The sequence below is a fragment of the Solanum stenotomum genome, chromosome 2 (genome assembly GCF_019186545.1).
Source record: "Solanum stenotomum isolate F172 chromosome 2, ASM1918654v1, whole genome shotgun sequence".
In the NCBI taxonomy this organism is placed as follows: Eukaryota; Viridiplantae; Streptophyta; class Magnoliopsida; order Solanales; family Solanaceae; genus Solanum; species Solanum stenotomum.
The window spans coordinates 36,685,018-36,700,940 of NC_064283.1; positions in this window are offsets into that span (position 1 = coordinate 36,685,018).

Below are 15,923 nucleotides of genomic sequence, written 5' to 3' on the forward strand. Positions count from 1 at the left end.
GATGAATGCTAAGTGCTTGTATGAGACCTCCGAGAGGTCGAATACGCATATTATGACTTGGGGATGCTCTCGGGTCGTGACAGTCAGTCTGGCTATAGGTTGAAGGATTGCCATTCTGCCAAGCAGGGGCAAGGAGGTAACAACAATAGAACTCAATCTATAGCACCAACAGGTTTCCCAACTTAGCAGGGTGTTTCATCTACTAAAAGTGGTGGTCAGCACCAAAACTGGTTGTATGCCCTCCAGACTCGCCACCAGGAAGAATCTTTTGATGTGGTCACTGATACGTTACAAGTCTTTCATTTAGATATTTATGCATTATTAGATCTAGGGTTACACTATCTTTTATAACTCCTTATATAGCATTAAACTCCGTGTCAGTCTAGAAACTTTTGAGAACCCTTCTTAATCTCTACTCCAGTTGGTGTCCCAGTTATAGCTAAATGGGTATACAAACATTGCCTTGTAAAAGTCTCTCAAAAAGTCACCTCAAAAGATCTTCTATAGTTAGAAAATGTAAATTTCGATATCATTCTAGGAATTGAATTAGTTACATTGTCGGTATGCCTCAGTCGATTGTAGAACTAGAATCATTCGGTTTCAATTTCAAAATAAGTTAGTCTTAGAATGGAAGGGTAGTAGCTCACTACCTATGGGTCGATTCATCTCTTACCTTAAGGCCAGTAAAATGTTTTCCAAAGGGTATGTCTATCATCTTATTTGGGTTAAGGATGAAAACTCTACAACCCCAAATCTTGAGTCAGTCCCTATAGTAAATAAGTTTCCAGAAGTGTTTCCATAAAATCTTCTAGGAGTTCCTCCCATAAGGGAAATCTTCGGAATAGATTTCCTTCCTAATACCCATCCTATTTCGATTCCTCCTTACATAATGGCTCCAGCCGAGCTTAAGAAATTGAAGAAGCAGTTGAAAGACATTCTAGATAAGGGCTTTATCAGACCTAGTATCTCTCCATGAGGTGCTCTAGTGTCGTTCGTAAAAAAGAAAGATGGTTCTCTCAGAATATACATCGACTATTGGTAGTTGAACCAGGTCATAATCAAGAATAAGTATTCCTTCCCCAGGATTGATGACTTATTCGACAAACTTCTGGGTGTTAGTTACTTTTCTAAGATAGACCTCAGATTAGGTTATCATAAGCTTAGAGCCAGAGATAGTGACATTCTGAACACAACTTTTAGAACTCGGTATCATCACTATGAATTTGTAGTTATGTCTTTTAAACTAAGAAATTCTCCTGCAGCTTTCATGGACTTAATGAATAGGGTGTTAAAACAGTATTTGGACTTTTTCATCATTGTCTTTATTGATGATATCCTCATTTATTGTCGGAATGAGGAGGAGCATGTGATTTATCTAAGAGTTGTTCTACAAACTCTTAAAGATCGGCAACTATTCGCTAAGTTAAGTAAATGTGAATTCTAGTTACAGTCCATCACTTTCCTTGGTTATTTTGTATCTAGCAAAGGGATCCAAGTGGATTCTCAGAAAATTGAGGTAGTACAACACTGGCCTAAACCCACCTCCCAATAGATATCAGAAGTTTCTTGGGTTTGACAAGTTATTATATGAGATTTGTTGAAAGATTTTCATCCATAACTTCCCTATTGACCAAGTTGACTCAGAAAAAGGTCAAATTTCAGTAATCAAATGTGTGTGAGAAAAGCTTCTCAAAACTAAAGACTAGGTTGCCTACAACTCTAGTCTGGACTCTACCAGATAGTTAATATGGTTATGTACTTTATTGTGATGCATCCAGGGTCGGCCTAGGTTGTGTGCTGATACATTGGGTAAGGTCATAAAGTATGCTTCAATATATCTTAAGGTCCATGAGAAGAACTCGTGACCTCGAGTTTGCAGCCATAGTATTTGCCCTAAAGATTTGGACACACTACTTATATTGTGCTTATGCTGATTTGTTCTAAGATCATAAGAGCCTCTAGTATGTGTTCACCCAGAAAGAGTTGAATCTTCGTTAGAGGAGATTGCTTGAATTCCTCAAAGACTATGACATTAATGTGCTTTACACCCTGGGTAAGGCCAATGTAGTATCTGATGCTCTCAGCAGGTTGTCGATGGTAGTGTAGCACATGTTGAGGAAGAAAGGAAAGAGCTAGACAAAGATGTTCACTAGCTTACTCGCTTAGGGGTTTGCCTTAAAGACACATCAAATAGTAGGGTGATAGTTTAGAATGCACTAGAATCTTCATTGGTAGCGAAGTTTAAGGAAAAATAAGATAGTGATCCTATACTACTTAAGTTGAATGGTGTAGTTCAGCAGTAGAAAGTTGAGGTTTTCTGCGAAGGGGAGACGGTGTGCTTCAGTACCAGGTTCGCTTATGTGTTCCTTATATGGGTGAGTTGAGGCAGCAAATCCTTACAGAAGCATAACTCCAGATTCTCCATTTATCCAGGTGCTAGTAAGATGTACTATGATTTACGGGAAATCATTTGGTAGAACGGCATGAAGAGGGACATAGTAGATTTTGTGTCTAAGTGTCCCAATTGTCAACGGGTTACGGTAGAACATCAGAAATTAGGAGGTATGACTCAGAGATTAACATTCCTACATGGAAGTGGGAAGTGATAAACATGGACTTCATTACTATTTTACCTCGTACTCATAGAAAATATGACTCCACTTGGGTGATAGTAGACAGAGACACTAAGCCCGCTCACTTCTTGGGTGTCAACACTACAGATTCAGCGGAGGACTATGCCAAACTCTACATCAATGAGATAGTCAAGTTGTATGGGTTTTCCCTATCTATCATCAAATAGGGGTCTTTAACTTACCGCTAATTTTTGGAAATCATTTATGAAAGGTCTTGGTTCCTAGGTAAATCTCAGTACAACATTTCATCCACAAATGGATGGTCAGGCAGAGTGTACCATTTAGACCATAAAAGGGATGATCACCTTCCTCTCATAAAAGTCGCCTATAATAATATCTTTCATTCCAGTATTCAAATGGCCACGTATGAGGCACTATATGGGTGTAGATGCAGGTCCCCAATTGGTTGGTTTGAACTAGGTGAAACAGCCTTGATAGGGCCAGATTTGGTTCATGAGGCTATGGAGAAAGTTCATCTCATCAGAGATAGACTAAAGACAACTCAGAGTTGTTATGTAAGGAGAAGGGACATAGATTTCCAAATCAATGCTTTGGTTTTCCTGAAGGAGTCACCTATAAAAGGGTGATGAGATTCGGAAAAAAGGGGATGCTCAGTCCTAGATATGTTGGTCCTTACAGAATCCTGAAAAGGGTTAGTAATGTGGCATATGAGTTAGAGTTGCCAACATAACTAGTAGTGGTTCATCCATTCTTTCACATTTCGTTGTTGAAGAAGTGTTTGGGTGATCCGACATCAATAGTACCATTAGAGAGTGTGGATGTGAAAGAGTGCCAGTTGAATTTCTTGACCGTCAGGTTGGTAGGTTGAGGGATAAGGAAGTCACTTTAGTGAAGGTTTTGTGGAGGAGTTAGTCCATAGAGGGAGCTACGTACTTGGGATTCAGAAGTAGCCATGATGGCCCAGTATCCTCATCTCTTTCCTTTCAATTGCATTATAGCTTTAGGTAAGAGTTCCTCTCCAATCTCTTAGTTCACTATTGGATTAATTCAATCTTTGTATTATGTTCCTTCAGATATTCTTGTATTTTCAACATATTTGCATGTTCTTGGAACTCGGTTCAGTTGGATATCAGTTTGTAGTACTTAGTGGTAGGGAATGCAGCTTCTTCCCTCCATATTCAGCTTGTTTAGACTTCATTCGAGGACGAATGTTCCCAAGGGGGAGATATTGTAACACCTCAGAACCTAAGAGACGTGAACAACATAAAATTTGGTGAACCACAGAAGGGTTCACAGACCGTTAAAGGAGCCACGGTCCGTCGACCGGCTCGTGGTCACACTCAGCTAAGCGTGGCAGACCATGGAACCCTTCACGGGCCGTGGATCCCAACACGAGCCGTGGGAGGGCTCGTAGAATTGGGCAGAGCCACCAAGGCTTATGCATCAACACATAGAGGCCACCAAGGGCTGATGTCTCGATGACGGGCTGTGGATGGGTCCGTCGTCTTGAGCCAGTAGCCCCTAGACAAAGTGAAGAACCACGTTGGGCTTCACGGTCCGTGTCCATTCACACGGTCCATGAACTGGATTGTAGATGGCGTGACCAGATCCTGTAGATCCTAGGAAAGAACCATGACCCACTTAAGGGGTCGTGGACCCTTTCACGGTGCGTCGATGGTTCCGTGGTCGGCCCCTTGTCAACTTTTAAGTTAGGTTCATTTTGGTCTTTTCCCCTATGCATTGGGCATTTAAACTACATCGTTTTACACCTAAAATACATTGTTTTACTTAGTTTAAGCCTGATAATGTAGTCAGAACTTACCAAAAACTTTATTCTGCAAAACTTAGAGCAAAAAGAGAAGAATGAGGCATCGTTTTCTCAAGAGCACGCAACAGATTTGCTTAAAGTGTCAGTCTCGAAATCAATGGATTTCTACATAGATTTTGTCCCCAGGTATGTGGGATTTCACTAGAGGATTCCTTTCATCAACTAGGTCCCCGGAATTCAGTCAACTACTTGATTCTCCACATCTTGTTTAGACCTAGGGTTTCTAAAACCTTGTAGTTTTGTTGTGATTTAGTTGTTGTAGTATCCCTAATTGAAATAACAAGTTGTTTTTTGGAACGTTTTTAAATTCCGTTGATGAAACTCAGAACCCTTGTTTTTATAGATTCCCTTCGTTCATGAATTATACTTGCTAGGTCAGTTAAACATATAACCATGCTCCAGATTTTGAATGCCACACTATAAGTATATAAATGTTGCATTCTCAGATTGCATATCTATATTTTGAGCTATTCAATATTTCAGTTACAGTTGTGTCATATACATATTCAGTTGGGAATGGACTTAGCATCGAGTGGACTAGGGTTTAGCTTACCCTCATAGTCCCAGAACTACGCGCCCCCGTAAGATTATAAGTATCTTTTGTTGGGCATCAGCTTTAGTGATCACGCGAACCATGCCTTTATACCCCTATCAAGGTATATTGGGTCCTCTCTATGGGGCGTATACATCATACTCCACGTTTAGCTCATGTGTTTTTATGTCCGATAACAGTAGTTCCCACAGTCACACTCTTAGTACATATGACCAGGTTTTCAGTATATACTTCAACATTAAGTTTAACATGTTATTTTTATGATTAGTACTTGGTCATTGTATTTAGTTTAGCTTTTCAGTTAGTTTCAGTATTTAAATTCTTGCTCAGTTTATGTCATTGTTCAGTTATGCTTTGTTAAGCATAATATCTATATCTTGCAGGCTCAGTACATTCCAAGTACCGACGCATACTCTGCGCTATATCCTTTCATGATGTAGTTTCAGGTACTCAGCATCCATATCGCGCTTAGGTCAATTCTCGGTTCATATTTTAGCAACTTCAATGGTGAGTCCTCATACTTTGAGGACAATAAACATGCTTTTCATTTTAGTCTTTTTATTCATTTTTTAGTTTTGTTAGAGATAGTTGGGGGGCATATCCCAGCAACTCAACTCAGTTAGAGGCTTTTCAGACATAGTAATAAAATCACATTTTATTGATGAGTTTATCTTTAAGTTATTATTAAATTCTTAGTATGTTTTATACATTCAGATTAGATAGGTATGCCCCATTTTCCCAGATATCTATTGTTTATCTTCCACATAGTATTTGTCTTATTCAGTGTTTTTAGTAAGCTTATGATATGTCAGACATAGCATTAGCTTGGAGTCACTCGTGATCCTAGATCACGTGTTACGTCAAGGGGTAGCCTCGGGGCATGACATAATTACTAGTGAAACTGGACAAAAAAATTTAGGAATAAAATGTAGCTTAGGGGGAGTAGGGTGCGTATACAGATGAATTAGAGGATAGGATGAAAACGTACCTAGTTTGCCTAGTTTGGGTCAAATAAAAAAAGAAATATAAATGCATTTGAAATGGTTTACCACATTTTTGCTCAATGATATAGGTGTGAAGCCAATCTGGATAAGTGATTATATGGCTCAAAAGACCATGATTATATTATCAACATTACCCCATGAATTAATAATTCAGTTTATATCTTATTCATAATTAACAACAATAAATAGATATGGTTTGATTATACAAGCGCCATAGCCCTATGTTTTATATTCTTAGTGAACAACCTCTGTATATTTACTTTTATTACCCTCTTGCTTTAGTATAATCAATACCCTTTAAAATATCAATATTAGATAGCTTGAGTAAATAATTAGAACCTATTTAATTTTGTAAATAGTTAATCACAAGTTTTTGTGGGTTCCATATCCATCTATTTGAGTCACTTTATTACTTGTACGATCTCGTATACTTGAGTGTGCAGTAAGAAGCAACAATTTGATAGTACTCCATGCCTGTTTGATTAGAAAGATGCTGTACATAGGTGGAATTTTAATATTACTCTACATTTGTTTACTTGAAAAAGGCGTTGAATGAAGGTAAAAATTTAGCCTTTGGGTTGACTTTGGTCAACATTCGGGGTTCGAATGATCGGATCAGAATTTTGAGAGCTTCGTTAGATTCGGGCGAAGATTTTAGGCTAGGTGAGGTCTTCGTTGATTTTAGGCCCGTGTAGGATCATTCATTCTTGAATGATGCTTATAACTTACTTTGTGTTCTATAGTTGTCCAAGACACCATAAAATCACCAGATTAACTTCCACATCACTTTATCCATTAACTGAGGCACTTACAAATTGGTTAACTCTCTGAATTTCCAAAAAAAAATTAACAAAGTTTCCTTTATAAATAGGCCTATTGTAACCTGTCGTCTAACTAGGATATATACACAAACACTTAACAGAGTGTCACAACAATTTCAACACTTTAACAATCATAAACAGGGGTCCACTTGACCTTGTACTCACACAAAATGTGTAATGAATATTGATGCTTACCTTATACCCTACAAATGGAAGTTGCATCCGTGAAAGACTCTGAAATCATAAGCATACATTATGTACCTTAACATATCATGTAGGAATCAAATTGCAACGTAAATGCAAAAGAGACGAATGATTATATTAAAGAGACACAGATTTTAAGAACATTCTGGTTGTTCTTGGAACATGTATGGATACTTAGATTTCATATCCACACCTACTTCCCAAGTGGCCTCTTTTATGATCTGCTTCCTCTAAAGTATTTTGACCGAAGCTATGTCTCTATTCCTTAACTTCCTGACTTGTCTGTCCAATATAGCCACAGAGACTTCCTCTTTGTAATCCCAATATCATCTCTAGGGATGACATGTGAAGGTTCACCTAAACATTTGAATAACATAAACACATGGAAAACTAGGTGTACCATAGAACCTTGGAGATAATTCTACCTCATAGGAAATTGGCCAATCTTACATATAACTCTATAATGCCTAATATACCTAGGACTTAGCTTACCTTTTTTTCTGAATCGTATAACGCCTTTCATATGTGACACCTTTAAAAATACCAAAACATCAATATAAAACTCCATATCCTACGCCACACATATGCATATAACTTTTCTAAACTCTGAGCAGTCTTCAATCGCCCTCATATCAACTTAACCTTTTCAACGACTTGATAGACTGGATCTGGTCCTAGTTTCTACATGTCGCTACTTCAAACCAACCAATAGGTGATCTACATTGGCTCCCATATAAAGCTTCAAATGGAGCCATGTCAATTTTTGAGTAATAGTTGTTATTATATGCAAATTCTATTAACGGAAAATAATCATAATAATCCCATTTAAAATCCAACACACATGCTTTTACCACGTCTTCGATCATTTGAATAGTGCACTCGGCTTGGCCATCGGTTTATGGATGAAATGCAGTGCTAAGACTCACTTGTGTGCTTAAGATTCTTTGAAAATGATCTCTAATAATAATTTGTAAACTGGGCACCTCTATATGAAATAATGGACACTGGTCCCATGTTAATAAACAATCTCCCTTTTATACAGCTTGGCATAGTCTTCATCTGTGTTGGTGGACTTAACAGGTAGGAAGTGGGATAATTTTTTCAAACGATCAACTATCACACATACGGAGTCATGTTTATGAGAAGTACAAGGCAAACCTGTGATGAAGTCCTTATTAATAGCCTCCCATTTCCTTACCGGAATACTTATGGTCTAAGCTGGAGCACTGGATCTTTGATGCTATACTTTCATTTGCTGGAAATTGGAGCATTTTGCTACATATTCTGCAATATCTTTCTTCATATGATGCCACTATTAGACTTCTTTAAGATCATGGTACATCTTCGTAATGATGGGATGAATTAAATAGCGGGAGTAATGTGCCTCAACCATAAGCTGTTGTCTCAGCTTTTATACATTAGGTAAGCATAATCTACCTCGAGATGTCAAATTGCCATCACCTAATAGCTCAAATGTTGTAATTCGATGTTGCCAAAATCCCTCTTTGTACCGGTGAAATAAGGGATCATCATATTGTCCTTCTTTTGCAGATGTCACCCTTGAATGTCCACCCTGATGCTTCTATGGAAACCACATGGCCTAAAAAGGCTATCGAGTTCATCCAAAATTCGCACTTAGAAAATTTACATATAATTGGTGTTCTCTAAGTATCTGTAGCACTGATCTAAGATTATTTAAATGCTCTGCTTCATCACATGAATACACTAGAGATTCATATGTTAATACAATCACATACAGATCAATTAAGGGCTTGAAAATTCTATCCATCTTGTCACTTTATTCAACTACCTGTTATATATAAACATTCACAATGTACCATCGTTCTTATGTACAAACAACACTGGTGCACCCCAAGGAGATATACATGGTCAGATAAAACCTTTATCAAGCAAGTCTTTCAATTGCTCTTTTAACTCCTTCAACTTCGCAAGTGCCATTCAATAAAGTGGAATTGCTTTTGGCTAAGTACCGAGATCCACATCAATACCAAAGTTAATTTCTCTAGGGGGGGGGGGGTAATCCTAGAAGTTCCTAAGGAAACACATTCGCATATTAATTCATCATTGGTACTGAGTGAAGAGTCGACATATGCTTCTAAGACTCAAGGTCTCTTGCTCGAGCCAGGAGATATAAGAACCCTTTTGCAATAAGCTTTTGTACCTTACGAAAAGAAAAATACATTCCTCTAGGCATCATAACATTATTCTTCCACTCTAGTACAGGCTCTCCTAGAAAATGGAATCAGGCAATCTTGTCTTGGCAATTAATAGTAGCATAACAACAATAACAAATCCATGTCCATGATAAGATCAAATTCGGAAATTTCCATTTCAATATAGTTAGCTAATATATCCTGGCCACATATTGTCACTATAAAATCATAATAGACCCACCTAGCTATGATAGACTCTCCTATTTGAGTAGATACTACAAATAGTTTACATAACACCTACAGTTGTATAATAATATTTTTAGCAACAAATGGAGTAATATATGATTGAATAGCTCCGGGGTCTATCAAATCATATACATCGTGCGAGAAAAAAGATAACGCACATCTGACCACCTTTGGGGATGCCTCTAAATCTTATCAACTGGCTAATCGATATAAATAGATAGGGTCGGTGCTTGAACCGGTTCCTCTACCTCTACTAGATCTTATATTTGATGGTGTATGGAGACTGGGGGAAGAGGAAGATGCTGATGATGAAGAGGTTGCTACAGACCTTGTAGGTTGTGATCTATCACCCTTATTTTTATCTCTGAGTTGCGGGCAATATCTGTCACGACCCCGACGGTCGTGATTGGCACCCAAACTAACCCTCCGGTAGGAGAACTATTTATACTAATTAGCTAATCAACTTGATCAAAATATTAAGGCATTTAAGTTACTGAAGCAAGTTAAATGCTAAGGAAAGAATAAAGTTCACATAAACTCCAAACAAAAGTCTAATAATAATAAACTAACATTGAAGAAGTAATGTCTAGAACCTGAAAGTCAATCTACCAAAACATCGATAGATCAACCATAAGTCTAAAAAAAAAGGGATGCAATGAACTAATTAACTAACTAGAAAGTCCAAGTCTGAAATGTGGACATAGTCGGAAGGAGAACTCATGGAAGCCCGAAATAATTGGCTGACCCTTGAATTAGAACGACGATCACTGATCTTCTTAGCGAGATCTGTCAATAGTCGCCTGAACATGCCCTATACTCAACAAAGAAAGAGCAACTGCAATATCAGTACACAACCAAAGTGTACTGGTAGGATCACACGGCTATCCCACTAAGTGCAACATACATAAGCCATTATAATAATATAATCACATACATATATCGAACATATACAATATTATCAACATTTGCGAACAAGGTACAGTTTCACATGTCTCAAGATACACAATTATGTCTAATAATTGGTCCTCTAATGGAACCCAAACACAAACTATTAGCATACCGGTACGTGGTACCCGATCTAATGTTTTTGCCGAAACGTGACAACCGATCCCATATTTATGCCCGAACGTGGCAACCGATCCTTTCAACAAGCCACAATCACAATCACAATCACAAAGTAGATTCTCATAATCATATAATCAAGTCATGAATCATGGCATTCATCATTCATATATCCTAATTAACAATCAATGTGATCAATAATATAATATTCACATGTTTACATGTATCATAATGCATCAAAAACAAATATACATCACACAATCATAGAATCACAACCATCACCTACCTAGAAAAAAGCTTGAATCTCCTAAGAAACTTGGTTCGTCCCTTTCCAGATTCGTTCCGCTTGTTCTTGGTCTACAAACAATCATAATTACACGGAAATCAATAAACAATCACTAATTACTCGAATTACAAACAATTCTATCAACTCTAGATCACACCCACGATCTCATTATCCAAATTAGAGCTTTTCCCACCATATTTCTTAGAACAATACTCCTCCCTATCGATAATTACCGATTAGTTTACGTTTTACATATCAAAAAACATATTCGGAGAGTTAAAATCTTACCTTTAGTCTCAAGAATGGTGGAAAATTGTCAAGTAAATCCCTGGGTTCATTCCTTAGCTCTCAAGTTCGAAAATTGCAGAATAAAGATGTTTTGGGGTTTATTTTCGACGTTAAGTCGCGTCTGTCCCTCTCTGGCGGTACTACCCCGCTATAGCGGCCCCGCCCTAGCGGCCCCGCCCTAGCGGCACATATTCTTGATGTAGCGGCTCGCACGGAACAATGAGCTCATTTAATAATTCCAATACCCCCATTACACAACACACCTTCAACGAACGACATTCAGAAAATATCTTTCATGCTAAGATCAACTCTAGGAGTTCTATTCGTTCGAATTTAATTCCGTAAAGTCATACGGGTTTCTGAACGACTTATCTATCTACTCATGTACTCAAATTCATAACTAGATCACCCAATTGTTACAAGATTTCCCTAGACGTTAATTTCCCAATTTCCTCCAAATCTAGGCTAGGTTGGAAAAATTCCAAGTTACTACGAAAAAGTTTTCCGACCCAAAAAATTTTCCCCGATAACTTTTCTATAACGATGGAACCCGGTCGTTACAATAGATACCAATTTACCCATCACTCGTCCCCAAGTGACAAACTTAGGATAAATAGGCTACGGAAGGAATGGAGTAGTACCTGAATCGATGAACAATTGTGGACACTTGTCTTGCATGTCCTTGTCGGTTTCCCAAGTAGCTTCCTCAACGGTATGATGCTTCTATTGAATTTTCACGGACATAATGTCCTAGGTCCTCAACTTTCGGACATCACGATCAAGAATTGCAATTGGTTCCTCCTCATATTGGATGTCTTTGTCTAACACAATTGAGTCTCAGTTAATGATATAATCCCCGTCACCATGATACATCTTCAACATGGACATAGAAGTACAGGATGAACTCCCAATAGGTTAGGAGGTAAAGCCAATTTCTATGCTACCGGTCATACACATTCAAGAAGCTTAAAGGGACCAATGTATCACGGACATAGCTTGCCCTTCTTGTCAAACCTCATCACCCCTTTCATTGGTGATACCTTAAAGAGAACATTCTCACAAGTTTCAAATTCCACATCTCTTACCTTATGATCCGCATACTTCTTCAGCCTAGTCTGGGCTGCTAAAAGCTTAGGTTGAATACTCCTCACCTTATCTTGAGCTTCCTTCACCAAATCAACCCCCAATTGTTTCACAAATCACGCCTCGAACCATCCTATAGGTGATCTACATCCCCTCCCATATAATGCCTCAAATGGTGCCATATCAATGCTGGAGTGATAATTATTATGATAAGAGAACTCACACAAGTGTAAAAACTTATCCCAATGTCCTCCAAAATCAATCACACATGACTTCATAATGTCTTCTAACACTTGAATGGTCCTTTCTAATTGTCCGTCCATCTGTGGAAGGAAAGCGGTACTAAGAGTGAGTTGTGTACCCAATTCGTCATGTAATTTCCTCCAAAACTTGGAAGTGAATTGCGTTCCACGATCTGAGATGATAGAAAGGATCACCCTATGCAACCTTACTATCTCTTTGACATACACCTTATCCAATTGTTCAGCATTATAATCTACCTTTACTGGAATAAAATGGACTGACTTAGTCAATCTATCAACCACTACCCAAATAGAATCAAACTTCCCTAGTGTTTTGGGAAGACCAACCTTAAAATCCATGGCTATTCTTTCCACTTCCATTACGAAATTGGCATTCTTTGAAGCAAACCTATAGGCCATTGATGTTCATACTTCACTTGTTGACTATTTTCATACTTAGCCACAAACTCCGCTATATCCTTCTTCATGCCCGGCCACCAATAAATTTTCTTCAAATCTCGGTACATCCTGGGCACACCCGGATGAATGGAATATCGCGAACCATGGAATTCTATCAACAACTTTTGAATCTAATCATCAACTCGAGGAACACAAATTCTCCCCTTACAACTAAGCAAACCTTCCGCATGAAGAGTGATCTCTTGTGCCTTACCAATCACAGTCTTTTTCTTAAGTTCATTCAAATTTTCATTCTCAAATCGCTTGGCCTTGATCTCTTCCATAAACGTGGTCTTTATTTCAATGCTAGCTAGCACCCCACCTTTTTCTTAGATGCCCAATTGCATGAATTTATACTCCAAGGTCTGAATTTCCTTAGACAAAGGTCATCTAGTTACACTCAAGCAATCTAAATTACCCATACTTACAACATTTCGACTCAAAACGTCTACCACTACATTAGCCTTACCCGGATGGTATTGAATGGTCACATCATAATCCTTGAGTAGTTCCATCCACCTCTCTTGTCTCAAATTCAGATCCTTTTGAGTTAACACATGCTGTAAGCAACGATGATTAGTAAATACCTCACACTTGACAACATAAAGGTAATGTCACAAGATCTTAAGATCTAACACTACCGCTGCCAATTACAAATCATGTGTTGGATAATTCCTCTCATGCACCTTCAATTGACGCGAGGCATAAGCTATATTCTTATCCTGTATCAACACAACACCCAAAGTAGAATGTGAAGCATCACAATAAACAATAAAATCTTTACATTCCATCGGTAATGCTAAGGTAGGTGCGGTGGTCAAGAGAGTCTTGAGTTTTTGAAAGCTATCCTCACATTTTTTTAGACCATTCAAATTGTATCTTCTTTTTGGTCAAATTTTTCAAGTGAGTGGCAATAAAAAGCAAAGTTCTTCACTAATCGACGATAGTAACTAGCGAGCCCTACAAAACTCCTAACTTTTGTCATTGAGTTAGGCCGAACCCAATTCTTAACCGCCTCAATCTTTTAGGGATTTACCATTACCCCTTCTTTTGAAAAAACTACATGCCCAAAAAATGCAACCGAAGTCAACCAAAATTCACACTTAGAAAATTTAGCATACAACCTTTGTTTCCCAAGAACACCAAGAACTATACGAAGATAGTCGTCGTACTCTTCCTCACTTTTCGAATAGAACAAAATATCATCAATAAAGACTATGACGAATGAATCAAGAAATGGCTTGAACACCCCATTCATTAAACTTTTAAAAGCAACGAGCACATTAGCCAACCCGAATGACATAACGAAAAAACTCATAGTGCCCATAGCGGGTTCTAAATGTCATCTTGGGCACATCCTCCTACCTAATATTTAATGATGGTAGCCAGACCTTAGATCAATCTTGGAGAAAACTGATGCACCTTGCAATTGGTCAAAAACATCATCTATTCGAGCCAAAGGATATATTTGGAATGGTGAGCCTATTCAATTGTTGGTAATCTATACATATTCTCATGCTACCATCCCTTTTCTTAACAAACATAATTGGAGCACCGCATTGGGAAGCGCTATGATGAATAAATCCCTAATCTAGAAGCTCTTGGATTTGAGCCTTAAGCTCTCTTAATTCTGCTGGAGCCATGCGATATGGATGGATGGAAACGGGACGTGTACCAGGATCTAAATCAATGCAGAAGTCAATATCTCTATCAGGGAGGCATACCAGGTAGATCATTAGGGAACACTTTTCTAAATTATGATACCACATGAATAGACTCAATAGATGGAGACTCAACCTCGACATCCCGAATATGAGCTAAATATGCCAAACAACCCTGCCCTGCCAGTTTTCTAGCCCAAATGGATGATATGATTTGAGCTTGCTCTAATTTTTCCCTTCCCTGAATTTCTAGAGTCACAGACTTAGTGTTACCAGGCAGATCATTAGTCATGCCTAAGATTATGTCAAAGTCAGTCATATCCAATATCACCAAATCAACCCAAGTCTGAAAACCCATTAATAAAATAGGACAAGCACGATAGACATGGGTGACTTTGACAAACTTTCCAACAGGGGTAGAAACATGGATGGGGGCTTCAAGTATATCACAATTCATATTAAATTCTGAGGCAAATCTCACGGATACATAAGAATAAGTAGAACCCAAATGAAATAACACATTAGCCATCCGGTCACAAACAAGAATAGTAAATGTGATCACCGCGTCAGACGTTCTGATAGGCTCAAATTACATCTGCTTTCATAAGCATAAGCGATCGTTATCAAGTAAAGAACCCAACTTGTAGGTTGGGATCGATCCCATGAGGAAAATGGTTTAGACTTTACTTTTAACCAACAATTATATTCAATTAGTCAAATTATTTCCAGAAACAGGTAATAAAAGGGGGGTTGTGCTTGTGTGAAACAAATAGTAAGAACTTAATAAGTAATCAATAATCAAACTCAACTTTGGTTGTTATCAAGATAAGAGAAATAACTAGGGTATACGTGTTCCCCACAATCTCATAACGCAGTAATCCTAGTAATAGCAATCCTTTTCTAGTGTATTACATGCAAAGTGATAAGTTAGGTATCTCTAAATCCTTGGTCCGACATCTAGAGAATTTCACCCCGCACCTTGGTCCGGCTACGTGTGTATAATTTACTAACCCTTACCTTTACCTCATATTAGACATCATAATCGATGTTTGGCTTAGTTATTACTTCGCACCAATCGACACTAGCCTATTAGATAGTATCACACTAAATCTATGTTGATAATTCTTTTCTTGTTAATTACCTCCTTGGTCCGGCAAGTAGTAACAAGGCGAGTTCTAACGTTGGCCACCGTTAAAAAGACTTCTAAACGAAAGAATTATCAATGCATGCAAAATACTAGTCAAGAATTGCTTATTTACTATTCATACTTTGTTAATCGATTATGGTTCCCACAACCCTAGTTGTGGATTTAGTTACTCATATTGGCAAGAACACAATTCATAATTGTAGATAAAGAAAGCATGAACTTACGTAAAAAGAATAATAAACCCAGAAATTTAACTTGAATTGCAAAGCCA